The sequence below is a fragment of the Tursiops truncatus genome, chromosome 13, assembly GCF_011762595.2.
Source record: "Tursiops truncatus isolate mTurTru1 chromosome 13, mTurTru1.mat.Y, whole genome shotgun sequence".
In the NCBI taxonomy this organism is placed as follows: Eukaryota; Metazoa; Chordata; class Mammalia; order Artiodactyla; family Delphinidae; genus Tursiops; species Tursiops truncatus.
The window spans coordinates 70412022-70424701 of NC_047046.1; the positions used below are offsets into that span (position 1 = coordinate 70412022).

The following is a 12680-nucleotide window of genomic DNA, read 5'->3' on the forward strand; positions in this document are numbered from 1 at the left end:
CCCTTTGACATCTGTTCCCCCAGGTTTGTTTTTCTTCTCCATCACACCTCACACGGAACACAGAGAGTGATGTCCTGTCACTTTGATGCCTCTCTCTACTCAAATGGCAGAAACGAACCAGGTGAGTTGTCATAACTTAGATGAGGCTGGGATAAAAATACACCTTGGAGAGCTTGCTTCCTGATGACAGACTGAGAATAGCTCTTTTTGATTTGAGTGATTTGGAGCTTAAATTCAGTGCCAACCCGTATGAGTGTCTTAGGATGTTGGGTTGGAAAAGGGATTACACCGGAGTATGAGGTCTTTTGTCTGCCTTCTTTTAGGATTACCTTTGACTCATGGATGGAAGATCCTATCCAGTATCTTAATTTGAAATTGTAAGTGAAAGCAAACAGTTGGATTTTTAAATTCAGTATTCATTTCTGGGTTTACCTTTAAAAGCAGCTCGACTGTTGCAGAGTTACGCATCTTCACTAATGACATCGTCTGAGAATGCAGCTATTGCATGCATTCAATTTAAATCATTTAGTTTTAAGAGAAGAAAAAAACCCTTCCTTGCAATTTAACAATTTAAAAATCCTTCATCCTAAACCCCAAATCTTGGTCTTCATTTGGAGCAAATGGTATGAATTAGTTTGTAAGGTGTGTCTCCCAAGTTGCTCAAAGAGGAGTGGCAGCCAGCGATGGAGGCACGCCATGGCGCCAACCAACACAACCTCGACGCTGCCTCTCACCGGGGCTGCAGAGGGAACCACACGGAAGTGAGCATCTGCTGTGCTCTGGGTCCCTGTGACTGTCAGCAAATGGAGGGGATGCCTTTTCTTCACCTTTTACGGTATCTTTTGGTGGTAATGACCTTGAGCTCCTCACAATTCATGGCTGTTCATGGCTGGCATCTGTTCTGACTGGGTGATACCCTTGCTTGATATTATAAATGCTTTGAAAGTCGTCCCCTGGTTTTCAGGGTATCAACACAGTACTATCGTTTGCTTGTTTTTGATTTTTAGCAAAGCAGCTATTTCAGTTTTATTTATGGCCTCCCCTCACCCATAACCAAGGAGTGAGTTCATGAGATTGATTTTAAAATAGATTTGAGTGACTTAAAATCATTTCTTCCTGCAATATGAAACTCTTTACTTTATAATTATTATTTTTTTTACTGGAATCTAATGCATTGTTCTGACCTCATTCTTACCTTAGAATACATGATTTTCCTAGAGACCTTCAGTCTCCCCTGAGGATAATCTTACTCAACATTTCACTCTATATGTACAATCACGTCTGAATCCCAGTTTAGGTTCAAGTGAATACTTCAGTACACTAATGAAAAATATTTATGTGTGCCCACTGTATTCTGGGCACTTGTCCTTTCATGTAATCCTCACACAACCTGTTTTATAGGAGAACATCACACAATGCTCAGATTCAAATTCAGGTCCAAGGGACCCAGAAGCCCAAACACTGTCTACTTTGTAGACACTTTCTCCTTCTTCTTGGATAAGGCTCTCAAAGGATCGGGAAACAGGAGGATATTAAGATCATATCTTTCATGCTTGCTGAAAATATGCTGTATGTTGGATATTAACACTTCAACTCCTGGAACTCTTCTAGAAGCTTGGGAGCCTATGTGATGCTCGGAAGCATTGGAATACCAAAAAGGGACGAGATGGGTTTCAGAGTTGAGACACTAAGGGTGGCTTCTTTGGGCTTGCTTCAGGATGTAAGTTTTAAGGGAGAGAAGCAGTTGAATCCATCTTGCCCAACACTCATGCTTTTCCGTATTCCTTCTGCTTTAATCTTGTCCATCTTTAATCTGTTCTTACATAGCTCCTAGGGTTACTCTTTTTAAGAACAAACCTAATCGCGTTATTTTTCTGCTTAATTTTTTTTAAAATAACACCTTATTGGACTAACATAAAACAAACCATTTCAAAGTGAACAGTTCAGTGACATTCAGCACACTCACATTGTTGTGTGACCATCACCTCCTTCCAGCTCCAAAGCATTTTCATTATCCTAAAAGGAAACCCCTCACACATTAAACAGCCACTCCACTCAGCTAAAGATCACTAATCTGCTCTCTCTCACTGTAGATTTACCTATTCTGGATTTTTTATACACATGGAGTCATGCAATGTGGGACTCTTAGTGTCTGGCTTCTTTCACTTAGCATCATGTTTCCACGGTTTGTCCATATCATAGTATATATCAGCACTCCATTCCTTATATGACTGAATAATATTCCATTGTGTGAATATATCACAATTTGTTTAGCCATTCATCTCTTTTCTAATAACTAAACCTCTTTATATTTTCTAAATATTTGACCTTAACTTTTATTGTTGTGATGCTGGTGGTGATAGTTCCTGGTTGTTTGGTTTTAGCCATTCATTTCTTGATGGACATTTGGGTTGCTTCTTCCTTTTGGCTGTTCTGTGCCTTCTGTGTTTACACACTCTACTCTTTCCCATTCTAATTTGGAGTTACCTCAGTGACACAAATCCTGGAGGATTCGGGGAGGTGATGAATGCTATCTGTGAACAGACCGCAAGCTCTTACAGAACTTTTAGTGCTTATCAATGAGTTCCCAGGCGGATATCTTTCTATAAAAGCCAAGCTACAGACTGAAGGTTCAGGAATAGCTTCTGTGTGCCCTTTGTTCTTATCTAGTTCTCTGCTACCTCACAACAGCCCTAAGAGGTGAAGTGGATGTTACCACTCCATAGAACTTTCCTCCAGGCAGTGAGGCCAGACATGAGGATGGTCAGTTAAACCTGGTCTTACTGGGGACATGCTGCACTCTCATATGTATGACACACACACACACACACACACACACACACACACACATACATAATGTAAACTTATTATTCTGGAAATTTTCAAATATGCATAAAAATAGAAAGGCTGCTTTAATGGTTCAACAATTAACATCTGCTGTTCTTATTTTATCTTTTCCCTTCCCATTCCTTTTTTTTTTTTAACATTTTTATTGGAGTATAATTGCTTTACAATGGTGTGTTAGTTTCTGCTTTATAACAAAGTGAATCAGCTATACGTATACATATATCCCCATATCTCTTCCCTCTTGCGTCTCCCTTCCACCCTCCCTATCCCACCCCTCTAGGTGGTCACAAAGCACCGAGCTGATCTCCCCGTGCTATGTGGCTGCTTCCCACTAGCTATCTGTTTTACATTTGGTAGTGTGTATATGTCCATGCCACTCTCTCACTTCGTTCCAGCTTACACTTCCCCTCCTGTATCCTCAAATCCATTCTCTAGTAGGTCTGCGTCTTTATTCCCGTCTTGCCCCTAGGTTCTTCATGACCATTTTTTTTTTTTTTTAGATTCCATATATATGTGCTAGCATATGGTATTTGTTTTTCTCTTTCTGACTTACTTCACTCTGTATCCCATTCCTTTTTTAAATTGTTTATTTGTTTTTAATTTGTTGTTTATTTATTTGTTGCTGCAGTATTTTAAAGCTAATTCTAGACATATCACTTCACTTATTTCAGTAGGCGTATCTAACTTTTCTCTTTTAACACAACCACAATATTATCAGATGCCCCCCAAAAAAACCCCCCACAATTCCTCCATATCATCAATTTGTGTTCAGTTTTTCCTGATTGTCTCAAATATGCCCTTTTTTATAGTTGTTTTGCTCAATTCAGAATTCAAACAAGATTTGGTGGAGATTACATATGGTTAATATGCTCTTACATCTCTTTTGATGTGTAATTATTTCCCTCCTTTGTTTGGCGTGCTTATTATAGAAATTGAGAATTGAGTCTTTTGTCTTGAAGAATTGCTGGATTTGACTGATTATATCCTTTTGGTGTCATATAATATGTTCCCCCATCCCCTATAAATCAATAGTTAGAGATAGATTCTTGATTAAATTGAGTCATTTGGAGGTGGGGGAGGAGTAGGGTAAGAATAATGTATTTATCCCATTTTGCTTAATATTAAGATTGATTGATGGTTCAGTGTTGTGATAGGCTGAAAAAGAGTCCCCTAAAAGATATCTCTGTCTCAATCCCTGGAACCTATGAATGTTATCGTATGTGGCACCAAAAAAGGGGGGGGCAATTCTCTGTAGATGTGACTCAGTTAAGGATCTTTAGATAAGGATCCTGGATTTTCTTGCTGAGATACAAATGCAGTCACATGTGCCTTTGTAAGAGGGAAGCAGAGATGAGCTTTCATACACAGAAGAGGAGGAAGCAGTGTGACTAAGGAGGCAGAGGTTAGAGTGATGCGACCACAAACCAAGGGATACTGGGAACCACCAGAAAACAAAAGAGGCAAGGAACAGATTCTCCCTCTAAAGCCTCCAGAGGGAGTGCAGCCCTGTCACACCTTGTTTCCAGCCAATGAAACTGACTTTGGACTTCTGGCCTCCATAGCGATGAGAGAATAAGTTACTGTTGTTTTAAGGCCCTGAGTCTGTGATAATTTATCACAGCAGCCACAGGAAACTAATACACCTGTCATCTGCCTAATCCATCCATTGTAAAGCTCCCCCTCAACTTTCCAATAATAATTTCAGCGGCCATTGATTACTGTTGCCTAGATCCCTATTTCATTATGGAGTGGAAAATGGTGATTTTCTAATTCTGTCATTGTTTTCTCCATTTAGTCCACATGATTTTTTTATACAGAGAAGAACTGTTTTCCTCATCTATTTGTCTAGCCCAAGTTCTCTTTCAAGTAGGGAAAGACAGAAGAGATGCTCGAGATTTTTGCTTAATTTATACGTTTTCAGAAAAATGAGTTGGTACCCTAGCAACCTCCATGGTCATCAACGATTTTTTTGTTGTTCATTTATTTATTTTTGTGGTACGCGGGCCTCTCACTGCCGTGGCCTCTCCCGTTGCGGAGCACAGGCTGCAGACATGCAGGCTCAGCAGCCATGGCTCACGGGCCCAGCCGCTCTGCGGCATGTGGGATCTTCCCAGACCGGGGCACGAACCCGTGTCCCCTGCATCGGCAGGTGGACTCTCAACCACTGCGCCACCAGGAAAGCCCTGTTGTTTATTTTTGAAGTATCATTATGAACTCATAAGTTTTCATATATCTGATAAGTTTCAACTCATTGTAGTCATTATGATTTATGATCCTCAAATTGTCCCATCTTTAAGTCCTTGGAGCTCCTACAAGCTTGATCTGCTTTTTAAAAGCCAAATAACCAGAAACTGAGTAAAGATAGGGTACTCCGGTAGTGAAACACTGACCTCCATCCTGGTCTCCTGCGTATGAGTCACACAGACACTCAAAAAAATTGTTGTCAAAGCACTGGCAAAAATAAAGAACTATGAAGGTGCTGACTAAATCTAATAACATCTTCCCATTCCTTGACACAGTAACTCTCAACATTTACTCACAGCAGAATCACCTGGGCAGCTTTTAAAAAACACTCCGCCTGGTCTTCACACAATCCCCCCCCAACGCCCCCGCCGTGAGGATTCCCTTCCCTGGGGTGGGGCATTGGTATGCCTTAAAAACTCCCCAGGTGATTCTAATGTATAATCAGGAATTAGAACCACTGTCTAATGGATCCCCCATACTTCTGAGATGGGGTTTTTAAAAAACAAGCCCTGGTCTTCTGTCTTCTGCAAGCATCTCTGACATTGACTACATGTGGAGCTAGGTTGAAAGGCTGCCCATCAGCAATATGTTTTCATGCCTCCTAATCCAAGGAAGATTCTGTCACCACATTACTAGACCTGAATTAAGAAGCAAAATCCCATCCTATCCTAACCCTAAGGCCTCTGTTTGGTATTTTCAAGTCCACACTCAGTCTTTCCTTCTTGGTTTCACCTTCCTTCTCCAAGGACTTTACCACCTTATGATATTTGCGTCCAGTGAAATCTCCTTCAATACATTGTATGCGGGGGTTGTGTCTTACTCACCTTTGTAGTCTTACTTTCCCACCCACGGAGCAGAGATTTACGTTCAGTAAAGTTTGATTTGATGCAAGATAATTACCAGGATAATTCTATTTTTTCTTCTGCACATCCCCCCACCTCCTGAAAAAGAAAAATCTTGTTGGATTCTATTGGATAAACAAAGGATTCTTGAAATTTCCGTGCCCTTTGTCTACATAAGGTATAGATAATTACTCATTGTGCTTCCATTTGTGCAGTAAAGGACTCTGGGTAAAAGATTCCAAATTTTACAAAGACACATAAAACTTAATATGCATCTCAACTTTGAAAAGTTTCTCTTTTTGAATATATCTAGTGATAGTAAAGGTAAACAGGTGTTTGAAAACATACTGTCATGAAATACCAACCTGGCAGAAAACCTGTAGCGTTTATAATGAGAACACAATTCAGTTGCATTTGTAATTAGCACTTTTGAAATGTGCTCATTATTATTGTTATTATTAGCCACAGAACTCTGCAACTTTGGCTCACACCCATTGGAATTTTAGGGTGTGGACCTAGCCCAAAGCAGTCAGTATAGACAGAACCCAATAAAAGAAATATGTTGCAGATTTTATGGAAGTAATTTTAAGTTAAATATCCAACCATCAATTACGTAGAAATTATTCACTGTCTGTGTCAAAGACAATGTTCACATTTGAAGATGCAGATCGTTATGGAAAATATCCTAAGGATTTGAGAGAAATGAACGCACTCATTAAAAGTGAATAAATAATAAATAGAAAAATGAACACATTCATAAATGGAATGCATTTGGGAAGTAATCCCGAAAAAAGGAATAGTCATGGTTGAAGAGACCATTTCCCAATGGAGCAGAAAGATTTCCAGAATTCAAAGACCTGTCTTCCTTGAGCTTCCAGAGAAAGCTACTCCAAACACTTTCTAGAGCATAAAAGTATTCTCTGACTGACTCATTCCTGATGATTCAAGTAAGAAAAGTGACTGGACACCTAACAAGCTTGCAGTTCACTCCATTAAGAAACATTTATTGAGCAACAACAATGTACTGTACCAGGTACTATTGGAGAGATGTGGAAGGTCTGGTAAATTGGATACATATAAATAGGAGGGGATCTTGGGGCCAATCATCAATAAGTCAAAGCAGTAATCATGGGCCCAGTACTAATTACTGAGGGAGATGCTGAAAAAACGCAATCAGATAAGGACCAGGCTAATCAGGAAGAAAAGATTTCTGGAGAAGATTCATTTTGGTTCAGATTCTAAATGATGCCTCGGCCTGATTGGTGGGAAGGTTAGGAGATGCCCTTTCAATAAGAGAACTGACATGCGTTAAGGTGTGGACTTAGTGTCATGTGAGCACTGTGGAGGGATGGCCACCATATTGATTTGCAAAGAACGATAGAACTTAGCCTGGTACATAGCCTGGTGCTATGCTTGGTGCATGTGTTTATAGGTGCTCAATAAGAATAAATACTCAAAAAAGCATTTAAAGGTGCTCAATAAATATTTGAGAAATCAATGACTTTGACTTTCTTGTTTTCCCTGGAAGGTATATAAATAACACACTAGGGGACTCTGACTCAACACTTAACAATGATTTAGTCTAACTCTAGACAGGACGTGACCATTTGGTTGCAGTCAGTCCAACTCTGCTCATTTGTATTACCTGCACAACTCTGTAAGCATTTGATTTGATTGTATGATCCTTGGTTTGGGAAGCATGGACAGAATGTGTATTAGGTTTACCTGTATGATCACAATCGTAGATGTTGAGACCACAATGATATTTTCAAAGAAGACAAAATAAACACGTATGAAGTCTGCCGTGCCTTTCAGGTAATCTCTTGCCTCAATCTCAGGCAGGGATGGGCCCCTGGTTGCCATATTTCTGCAGAGTTTTCCTGCCCCTCACCCCAACCCACAATATTTTTTTTTCAGTAAAGAGTTATTGAACTCCTTCTATTTGCCAAATGCATTCCTAGAAAAAGAACAAGACCATGGACATCTCAAGGATCTCAGTTGTAAGAGATGAGGCAGTGAAGCAAAGAGATAGTTCCAGAACAGTGGGATTTTTTTCTGTGAAAGGCTGGCTAGAGCAGCCCGCTCCCCAGAGATTCTGATTTCACAGGTCTGGTGAGGGGAAGGCCACTGATAGCTAAGCCCCGCCCCAGGCGTTGCTAATGTGCAGTCCGGGCGGAGAATCACTGCGGTTCTCAAATAGTGGTCTTTGGGTCAGCGGCATCAGTGTATCCTGGTAACTCAGAAATGCACTTTCTCAGACCTCCTGAATCAGAATCGCTGGTGGAGTAGGGGAAAGGGCAGTGGTATGTTTCAAGAAGCCTTACAGGTGACTCTGATGTACACTCAGATTGAGAACTAGTGAGCTCGGGAAATACAGATTGGTTCTGTGTCCAGATGTTGAGGAGGTCTCCCAGGCCCCCTCTCTGACTTACTTTCCTCCACCAAACCTCTATCTTATTCTTTGCAACTCCATTAGTCTCTTCTCAACTTACTCTATTAACCAATTTCATGTTTTTCTTCTTATTTTTTTCCATACCCTCTATGTTCAGGGCACTGATGAGGCCAACTTAATTCGATCCCAGTTCAACAAGTATTCATGTGTGACCTCAATTTCATCATAGGAATTATACAGGATATTTTTTTAAAGTATATGGAATAGTTCCTGGAGCCTTTGAGGAGTCAGGAGTCATTATAACAGACAATATGCTGCTCGTATAGGTACTGGGTGCCTCAGGAGATCAAGGGAGTATTGGGATTTATATGGGAAGAGCAATCTTGGAAGGCTTCATGGAACAAGGCAAACTTGATCTGAGCCTTGACATATGAATAGAGTTTGGACCATTGGGAAGACAGAATGGATATTACGAGCAAAGAAGCTCTTTATGAGTACCAATGAGGACATGATCCTAACCAGAGAGGCAGACGCAGAGCTGAGGGGCACATCAACCTTCTCCATTAAGCATTCCGCAATGTCTGGTATCTCACTGACATCCCAAAATACAAGTCAAAAAGGCAGGTTTTCATTTTCCTTATTGCAAATCTAAACTCAGGCAAATTGGTCCTGGATGGTTAGCTGAGCTGGCTTCTTTAGCTTGTAAGAGGAAGCCTGTTACAGCAGAAATAGGAGAGGTTGGAAATCAAGCTGAGCTGGCTTAGAACCATCTCCTAGACGTGAGACTTAACCTCTCTGAGCTTTAGTTTCCTTTTCTACACAGTAGAGAAAATGCATTTTACCTAGGCTGTTTCAAACGATTAAATAATCTCACAAATGTAAGATAGCAAACACTGCACTAGGATAGTCCCAGGTGGATGCGTGTATGTTATGTCCCTCTTGCCCTCCTGTGACCTAAATGGAATCGATCATTGGATTGGATAGGAAGGGAAGCAGTAGTGGTTAAGAGTGAAAGCTGACAGGGTGGATCCCAGCCCTACCACTAAAACATTGTGTCACCTTGACCACATAACGGAACTTCACAAAACGTCAAATCCCTCTGTGTCATAACCTGGAATAATGATATTACATACTTCATGGGACGATTGGGAAGATTTGACAAATACAATGGCTAGCACCGTGCCTGGAACATAGGAAGCCCTCAATGACGGTTAGCAATTATCGAGGAGGGAAAAGCTATCTGCTCGTGAAATAGGGCACCAGTTCAGTCTGATGGTCCCCAAGGGGTTGCGTGCCTCTCTAGGAAGAAATGATGCACATCAGAGAGCAGGTCACCTTTCTCCCCTCTGCTTTCTTAGCCAGTTCCAAAGCCCCCCACCTTCATACCACCTATTAGTAGCTTTGTAGTCTTTTTTTTTTCAGAAGAGCAATCAATGATTGAATCAATTTGAGATACGTTGCTCAAGGTACACAGTGGCCGCCCTGGGAATATCTTTTTCAGTAAAATTAGTATTTGCAAAGGGTCCAGACCTGCCTGCAATAATATTCAGATACATGAAAAATGAGAAGTCAAATGTTCTCACCTGCAGCGTGCTCGCTCTCTCCATCCGCACCCAAACCCCTCCTACAGCTCCAATCCCTGTTACCAACAGATCCGAATGGAAAAATCCAATCCAGGATAACATTTTACAGCTGGTTTACAAATCCCTTAAAAGTGCCAGATTTAGCTCTGCCATTGTTCCTTGTACACCATAAAAATAAGTGCACTGAGAAGCCTTTGAGGTCTTCGCTCTGTTGAAGAACTTCGTTTCCGTATTTTTTTTTTTTTTTGATTCTCATTTTACCTCTTATTACTTCTCATGAAGCTGCTGTTCTGGGGACAACTGCACGCCTGCCCACTGGAAACCCCTGCTATTGATCACGTACTTACGTGGTTGGGAGCATTTTATGTAAGAGGAACAAATGATATAGTTGTTTCTATCCATTAAACTATACTGTTATCAAGGGATCGAACAACTGCCCTGAACATGGCCATTCTTTTCGGAGACTCTGTAATGTTCAAATATAATTGCCTAGTAATCCTGTATTTACTATGAGGTGGCAAGGTATAGCTAGCGTCATGTTTGCACCTTATAAAACGTAAGGCTATGGAGCAAGTTTAATTCTCTGTTGTCTTCCTCCTCCTCCTGGCCTTTCCCTTTTCCTGATGACGCTGCACCCCCAGGCATTTGGATATGTGGCTTCTAGAGACTTCCCAAGTGCTGTCACTTTTTTTTTTTCCATGTGAACGCATCCTTGGAGATCAGTCACTTAGTATGATGTGGGGCTTCCCAGGCTTCGGCCATGTGCGAAGGAGAGCTGGGGGTCTCTGAGGCACACAGGACTTTGCATGATTACTAGAGCTCTGAGAGCCCGGGAGACGTGCCTTGTGAGCAAACACCCCAGCCTGGAGGATGCTTAATTATAGTCAAGGGAGGCTATTCCTTCCTTGGTAGCAGCTGCCACTGCCCACGTGCGTACACACACTTGTACACCCACGTGCACACACGCAAGCACACACACACACCGCCTTTACTTGAATTCTTTCTGGAAGTTCCTCCCACCCCCGCCGCCTAGAGGACCCCTAACCATGGTAACTGTGAAGCCTAGCCTTTCCATCTCCAGCTCCCAAACAAGCCTATTTCGGCCTCGCTTCCACTTTCTAAGTCATTGGTGGAGAAAGCCCTGAAACTTTTAAAGACCAAATATAACCAAATGATCCTAATAAAATAACGGGGAGCTTGCTAAACATGAGGCCAGGAACTGTTTCAGTCTTCTACTGAAGTATAAGAGAGGCTGAGAGTCTTAAATGTTTTTCTGTTTCTCTTTGAAGGTGCCAGGAATTTGCACACGAGATTTTAAATGTGCTTTTATTACTGACTCACAGGAGGAGATTTCTAGACTGTTCCTGCTCGTTCCGATGGTGGCAACTTAAAATCCAAATGCTTGATTCTTTCCTTCTATAGAACTTGACTTTTCCAGTCTGTGAAGGAGGAAAGAAAGAGAATAATTTCTTGTTCTGTTCCTATAGACAAGGTTTACAAGAGGACCCCAGAGGATTTAGTTTGGTGACAGGAGAAAGGCTTGGACCCCATCGCCTTTTAGAGCTTCCTAAGGGTGCTGTCTTGTGCCTGCTTTTCCTTATCCGAGGTGCAGTGCGTTCTCGCTTTCCATCCCCTCGGAGACTGTCTGCTTCTGCCCGTCCACACAGTCACTATCCAAGTCTCTGTTCTCTTTCTTGCTGCTCTCCCTCCAAGTTATTAGAAAGCAGCCTTGGGATTTGTCTCCTCTGTCTTTCACGAGCTGGCTTGGAGGAGGAATACAGGGTCATGGATCAGAACACAGACCCTGGAATCAGCTGCTTAGGTTTGAAACCGGGTTCTTCTCTTTACAGTGTTTTACTGCAGGCAAATCACTTATCTTCTCTTAGTTTTCCCACGTGAAAATTGAGCATGCTGATAGGAGCTACCTCTGAGGGCTGGTGTGTGAATTCGCTGAATTAACACGGGTGAAAGACTCAGGGCAGCACTTGCTCCTACTGTTTCCTGAAATCCTTTTTTAGACCAACTTGGGCTCCATTGTTATTGTATTTTGGTGACTCTGCCTCTATTCCCAAGCCTTGACTTCATTACACCAGAACAGTCAACTGGTTGATTGAACCATAGTGATGACAAGCATAAACGCAGTGGAACCTTCCCCTTAGGATGAGGGGAAGTGGAGTCAAGCTAAGCAGTTACTTGCTTGAATTTTTTCTCATGATTCATTCTCTCATATGAATGCGGGTTGGTTTTTCTAAGTTGCCTTTCCTCACTCCTCTGTTTTCATTTTCTCTCTTTCATACAGTCTCACCCCATGAGGAGTTTTACTACAATCTCCCAATAGAGTAGGACAGACCCCAGAACACAGGCTTTCTCTCACCCCCATTTTGGCTTTCAAGAGGGTCTCCGCACATTTTCCAGAATCATTCTCCCACCCCGGCAGAGACCCCTATGGGACCAAGAAGAAAGGATCCGAGGAGAGGAGGGAGGACAGAAAATTCTGCTTCCAGATCCCTCCCCAGCGTTCCTCCTCCCCCTCCCCCACTCCCAGTTCTGTTTTATTGTTTCCAGTGAGGACTGTGGACCTGCTAAGACCCCCGCGGGTGGGATGCTGCATTTAAAACCTTTAAGCCCTTCAAGATGAAGGCTCTTTTTCTGGTCAGCTTCATTTTCCCCATTCTCTTTATGGAAAAAAAAAAAAAAAAAAAAGGCAAGCCATATTCTGGTGGAGTGAAAGCAAAAGAGAGAGAGGCTAGGTGTGGGGTTGTGAGGGGCAAC

The 12680-nt window shown here is 41.9% G+C and overlaps 1 long non-coding RNA gene across 1 annotated transcript in view; it reads left to right on the forward strand.

The window, feature by feature from the left end:
* LOC141276210 (uncharacterized) overlaps positions 1–12680 on the forward strand; it is a 164597-nt gene that overhangs the window by 134484 nt on the left and 17433 nt on the right. The window contains exons 6-7 of the long non-coding RNA XR_012325422.1: positions 24–121; positions 324–377. This is a non-coding gene — a long non-coding RNA (uncharacterized lncRNA). The remainder of the gene's footprint in view (positions 1–23; positions 122–323; positions 378–12680) is intronic.